Genomic DNA, 7,005 nt, shown 5'->3' with positions numbered 1-7,005 from the left:
CTCGCATCGTAGCACTCTAGCAAGTCGTGATTCAGTTGCTCCGTCCACCCAAAGGTCGCGAGATCCCGCCGATCCATCGCATTGAATCCATTTTCATTGGCTATGTTTGGTGTTGTCATTGTTGTTCCCACGTGAAGCTAGGGAAAGGGGTTCGTTCATCCTTGTAGAGCTCCGCATGCAAGGATAAGACTGCGTACTCTGAGAGATCGCCCGGTATCCCAGAGTTACCGTTCTAGACACTACACCCAGGTGCCATTCAGCTTTCGGCACGGTTTTCACACCTCCGTTTGGGAGTTAATTCCTTCGGGACCACCCCTAGACAATTGTCCGCGACTGCCTATTTATTTTTGTAACCATATTCAGCAGAAACCCTGGGTACAGGGACCCTCTATCCGCAACCCGAGGACGCGTTCGGTGGCTTTGTCATAGGCCCTTCTCGAAGTCAAGAAGAACCATGTTAGGCCTCGAGTGAGCAACAGAAACAATTGTCGAGAATAGAAAGTTCCAGTATATGCGGCACTTCCCATTCTCGACAATTGACTCAATTTCCCTAGGAGATATCATCGGGAATGTCTTGGCTCAAAATGTACTGTGAAATACTCAAGTACTGAAATACTGTGAAAACTAATATTTCTTGCTAAAACGTAAAATTTCTTATTACTCTTTTATTAACATTTTGGAACATTTAAAATGTTACAGTTAAGAAAAAATAACGTTTTTTGCATGAAAATCACATCGTTTCTTCAAACTGCGCTTGCGTCGCGTCGACAACCCGATTGATCACTGTTAGTGTGCTGATTTTGAATTACATAAATATTCAGAATTTCTTTAATATAGCATTTTAAATGTTTCAAAGTGTTAATAAAAAGGTAATGAGAAGCTTTTTTAAGATGGATTTTGGATGGTAGTGGACAGGGAGTGATGTGGATGAAGAAATTGGATGAAGTAAGGGAAAGCAAGGGAGTAGGGCAGAGCCAAACGGGTGATCCTGAAAAGGGACAGTAAAAAACGAAAATTGTTTTCAATATCGTGGAAAATGCATTTTTTCATGGTAAGAGGAAACGGAAGCCCTGGAAGCTCGCTCATTTTAGGAATTAATATCACTACTGTCACTATTGTTTATCCTACGTAATGCGAAAGAGTAGAATATAAGTAGTAGTTAAGTTGGACTAAGGATGGAATCGTAAATATATGTACAGGGAGCGGAGGCCCTCAAACCCGTAAAAGGGAGAGATTAAATTCATACATACATAATACATACATACATACATACATACATACATACATACATAATTAGTCATTGTAATTCCATTCTTTTTCAAGTTAATATAAAAATGTATGATATAAAATTTATCCGTGCACTCCTTAATTATTCATCATTCTTTTCTGATCATTTTAGTGACATTATTTTAAGTCACATTGTTAGACATGAACAAAAATTAAATCTTAAAACACGACTGAGACGAGATTAATCATTAGGAAAAAAAGAAAAGATTTATTTATCTGAAATCAGAATTCATAACCTCTCTTTCATGAAAATCAAATTATTTGCATCTGTCACTGCAAAATCTTATTTTAAGATTAGGAAAATGACAGTGACAAATCGGGTCAACCAATCAGATGCGTAAGAGAAACCCATTCGAGCGGGTGTGCCCCAAGGCAGTATTTTAGGTTCGGTATTCTTCATTATCTACGTGAACGACATCCCTGAGGTCCCTGAAGTTACAATTGGATTATATGCAGACGACACCGCACTATTTACTTCCTCTTGGTCAGTCCCGAAAATTTTAAAATTACTTAACCAAGCTCTTGAAATCATTGAGGCATGGGCTAAGCTTTGGAGAATAAAAATTAATATAGTAAAGTCAGAATCAATTATTTTCTCAGTCAGAAAACCTGTCAAAATAGATCCACCAAAATGTTTAACGAACCAATAAAATTCCCTAAAATACCTAGGGGGTAAACTTCATAAACGTCTAAATTGGAAGCAGCATATCCACGAAACTAAAGGGAAAGCTCTCGGGGTTATCTCGCGTTTAAGCCCTATTATTAATAGACACTCGAGTCTAAAACCTGAATATGGAATCATAGTTTACAAAATGTTTGTCAGACTAATCATAACCTACGCCTGTACAATATGGGGTGGTTCGTCAAAAAGTAACATCAATCAGATCCAGATTATACAAAATAAATTCCTCAGACGCATCACAAAAACACCTATATATACCAAGAACTCTGTCCTATACAGAGAATTTCAATTACCTTATATTACAGAGTATTTCAAAGAAACCGCGACAAATTCTATGAATCAGCATCATCATCACCTTTTAAACATATCTCCCCTCTCGGGAAATATGATTTTGAACCGCTTCGTAAGCACGCGATGCCAAAAGACTTCCTCGTGAAATAATTCTAAGAACAAATTTCATTTTTCGACCCCTCTACCCCTTCCCACTCTTCTTCTTTATTTTTCTTTCATAATATAAATTATCAGATTTTGTGGTTTTTTCCCGTATATGGGCTTTTTTTCAATATATAACAAACGTCACTCTTAAATCAAATCATGTCAAATTTCTCACAGATTGTGTAACAATGCCCAAACGGGTAATGCACAACAACTTCTTCCAGTCCGATCATTCTTCGGGGAGATCATTATTCGCGAGTGCGCGACTGACGCGGCCAGCCGCCCACTCCCGTGCATTGGATCTCACGAGAGGGGGCGATGGTTGGGGTCCCCTCACCCCCCCTTTTTTGCGCAAGTAAAAAAACCGAACCAATAAGGACCCACAAATTATAGTTAATATGGATTAACTATAATTTTAGGTTATGTCTTACATAACCTTTTTCTGCGGACAAAAACTGTCATCTGTGTCAAATAAAATGAAATTGAAGTCAAGTTGGAAACATGGAAAACCGGGAAATGATCGAGAATTTTAGAGGACTAAGGAAAACCGGGTGATGACAGTGAATTTATTTAGTTTTGAATGATTAATTCGAAAATCTTTCACTTTAAAAATTGTCCATTTCAGATTTTTAATTTTTCAGCATATATTTTTATTTAAATAATTTTAAAATGCTGTTTTAAAGGTAAAAAAAAATAAAAAATTAGAAATTTCTAAAATCGAAGATTTTTTTATAAACAACAGGGTGGCTGCCGGAACGAGAAACCGGGAATTTCACGAATTTTCAGAAGAAAAATCTGTCCACGTTCGAAGTTTTGAGGATTTAAACAATTAAAAATTAAAATCATTTAAAGTTAAAAAATTTTGATCAAAAAAAGTTTCATTTTATCAACTGTCAATATAAATAAATAAATTATTTCAAAAATTGATCTTTACTCCAAGTATAGAAATCTGAACAATAATTGATTTCATCAAACAATTCTAGATCCTTTCAAAATTTGAGATTTTCCAGATTGTAACTGTTTCAATCCGAAAGTCTTGATAAGAATTGAAATTAATATATTATTTATTTCGATAATTTTATTTTTAAATAAAAATTTTCATGATTTATCAATGATATATTTGTCATTCACATTTTCAGGTATTCCTTTATATAATTTTTTTTAATATTAAATTCAATAAATAAATTTATTCATACGCTACTTCTATTAATTTTTTCAATTATTAAAAAATGCAAACGTGCGTTTTACTATTTTCAACTTAAAAATAAATCCGTAATAATAGTCCTAATTAAAGGTTTTTATTGAATTAAAAATATTGTGAGTCTAAATTTCTTCATTTTTATCCCAATTAATTTGAAATTTCTTAATTTAGAAAAATAATAAGTATTTAATATTCAGCAATATTTTACTGTTCATTTAAGGCCAGTAAATTGAAAGCTAATATTTAAAAGAAAACAATTTGAAAGTGAATTGTTTAACATGGAAAACTTTGAATCTTAAGATTTTCGAAAAACTTTTGATCTTTTAGAGTTGCAATTTTAATTGTTCTATTTAAAATGTGTTGAATTTATCAGTGAAGTTTTTAAAATTTTGACGCATAAATAAAAATTGAACACTTATTTCTCGTAAAAAAATTTGAATAATTTTAAGAGATATGTAGAAGTTTTAAAAAGATTCAAAATTGATTAAAAACTTAAAATTATTTCAAGTAATTTAAACGAAGTGTGTTAACATTTTTTTCAGAACTTCTGAATATATTTTAAAATTAATCAAAATTTTCCTGCAATTTTTGAAAATTCAGCAAATTAAATAAAATCCTTTAAATCTTCCATGTTCTTCTTTGATCATTTTTTAAATCTCTTAAAATCTTCTAAAACTTTCTGTTACAATAATTTTTCAAAGTGAAAAATCATTTTCAATTTTCCTAAGAATCTTAAGAAAATTTTTATTTTTCTTGTATTTTACAATTTTTTAGAGAAATTCTAAATTTTTTGTTTAAAATCTGCAAAAATCTAAATTTCATTTTAAATTCGGCCGTAAGCATTTCAAACTATTTCAAGTTCTAAATGTAATTCAAATCTTTTTAAAACTTCTAAATATCTCTTAATATTACTCTAATATTTGTACAAATAATAAGTGTTCTATTGTTATTTATAAATAAAAATTTCATTTTTTTGTAATTTGCAAGATTTTCTAGAAGTTATAAAAAATGCAATAATTAATTTTAAAATATACTTAAAAGTTCCTACAAAAAATTCAAAAATGATTTTGAATTTGGAAGAATTTAAAACCACTTCTAGATTTTTCAAGAGTTTGAAATAAAATTTTTAAGCTTTTGAAGGATGCCTAAACTATTTAAAATAAAAATAATTTAACTTCTAATTTAAGACATGTCAAGTTAAAAAATTATTTTTCAATTTTTAATGTGTCCAGCTTAAAATTACTTAAAATAACATAATTTTCTAAACTTTTAAAGTTCATTGCTTGATTCTTTAATTTATAATAGCAACCTGGGTCGGAGCAGTGTTGCGGAACGAACGTGTTATTTACTTAAATAGCACGAGAATTCTGGATCCATCTGAAAAATCTCTATCCCTTCCACACACTACTCATTTCCCCTGCCAAGTGAGTCACGCCTACCCCGAAAGGGAAATGTCTTAATGGTGTAATAAAAAAATGTTAACGTGTATTTATATTTTTGAAACTAATCTCAATCTTTGAACTCTATAATTGATAAAAGTTCTACGTTTTGCAGTTTATTTGCATTTCACTTAAAACTGTTCAATTTAAAAGTGTTAGTACCTTCCAATTTATACGTGTAAGTTATTGAGTATTTGAATACACAATTTTTGAATTAAAAACTTTTAAACTTCAATTTCAAAAGTTTGGAATTCAAGGGTTCCACTTTGAATGCTTTAAAATGTTGTTTATTTTTTATTACTTTGTATGGAAAAATGTTTGGAATATAGTTTGATTTTTTAAATTTCATTGGCCGTGAAAAATGTTAGCAAACCGGGAAAAAACCTGGAATTTTTTTCTTCTATTAAAACGGCCAACCTGCAGTGCCCATGACATAAAAAATGATAATTATTATGTTTTATTTATTTAAAAACACTTCCTTTATTTGGAGGACGATGTGATGGAATGATGTTCAATATTTATTTATGATTATCGATATTCATGTTTATTAATTATTTCATTTCTTATCACTATCTCGAGCCGAATAAGACAGTTTAAAAAAAAGTGTTAACACGATTCGGAGGCGAAATTAAATTTTTTGTAAATGGCGATATGAATTTGATGCAAATTTTTACTGCTGTCAGATACAATTTTCATTTTCTTAGTTACTCCCTTTTGCCTTTCCACTTTTTAGATATAATATGAAATCACATTGTATCACATTAAAAATCTCTCTTATTCTTAGCAGACTGTTCAAAATTACAATAAATGTTGGCAAACCCCTATAGTATTGCATACATTTACACATACGTTTTATATTTAAATTCAGAAGAATGTCCAAATTGTATCATATGACAAGTTATTGTCCATTTAATGTAAGAATAATAGGTCTTACATTCAATACAGATCAAATACAGATCTAACAAACTTCTCTGTAAAATTTACGGATCCGCATAATTCTATTACAAAAACCTCTGTCACTTTTACATATATATTTCTGAAAGAATTGTCCACCTGAAAATTATTCATTCACTGGCAAACGGAGATATTTGAAAGGAAATTCATTATTATAAATATCAAAAATTGTATATACTTTTAATCCTTCTCATTCAGTAATATTTACAAACTTACATTCTGGTCTGAATATAATTTATTTCCTTACCAATGTTCTAATATATCTATTGAAAGTTCTTTTTGAATTCATTCTCTTAATATTCTCACAATATTTTTTCTTACATCCCTAGCGGACCGAATGGAGCCACTACAAAGTACCCGTAAAGACCCCATTGGCTCCCCATTCGGTTCCTTTTTTAAAAACTCAAAAAAGCAGCAAGGTCAACTTTTAGACTGTTGAAATTCAAATTCTAAGTTGAATTTTCTATTAGAAACTCATGGAGTAATCGAAATATTTTTTTTGCAGCGTTAAAAATCGAAAAAAAATGTAATTAACTAACTTTAAGCGCATCCATATAAGCTCAAGTAGTATTTTGCGCGCGAAGTTTAAAAATAAGCTTCTCTCTAACTTGCATCGCAGCGTTGGTGGCTGAGGTTTCCACTGCGTGGCGCTAGCAACCAGACAAAATTATTAAAGTTACCGATGGAACGCTTATTAACTGCTACTAATAGAAGATGCACTTGAAGGCGCCTTCGGCCCATGTAAATGACAGGTATTTTATTTTTTAAAGTTTTTAACGCTGCAAGAAAAAGTATTGCGATTACTCCGTGAGTTTCTAATGCAAATTTTAACGTAGAATCCAAATTTCAAGAATTTAAAAGTTGATTTTGCTGTTTTTTTTTAGTTTTTTTTAAAAGAAACCGAATGGGGTCTTTACGGGTACTGTGTAGAGGCTCCATTCGGTTCCTTCGGTCTGCCAGGGATACTGATTTTCATGTAACAGTTCGCCGTAGTCTTACGCGTCAAA

Source organism: Belonocnema kinseyi, chromosome 2 (genome assembly GCF_010883055.1).
Source record: "Belonocnema kinseyi isolate 2016_QV_RU_SX_M_011 chromosome 2, B_treatae_v1, whole genome shotgun sequence".
Taxonomy (NCBI): Eukaryota; Metazoa; Arthropoda; class Insecta; order Hymenoptera; family Cynipidae; genus Belonocnema; species Belonocnema kinseyi.
The sequence above is the reverse complement of the archived record's forward strand: the minus strand, read 5'-3'. Positions refer to the sequence as shown.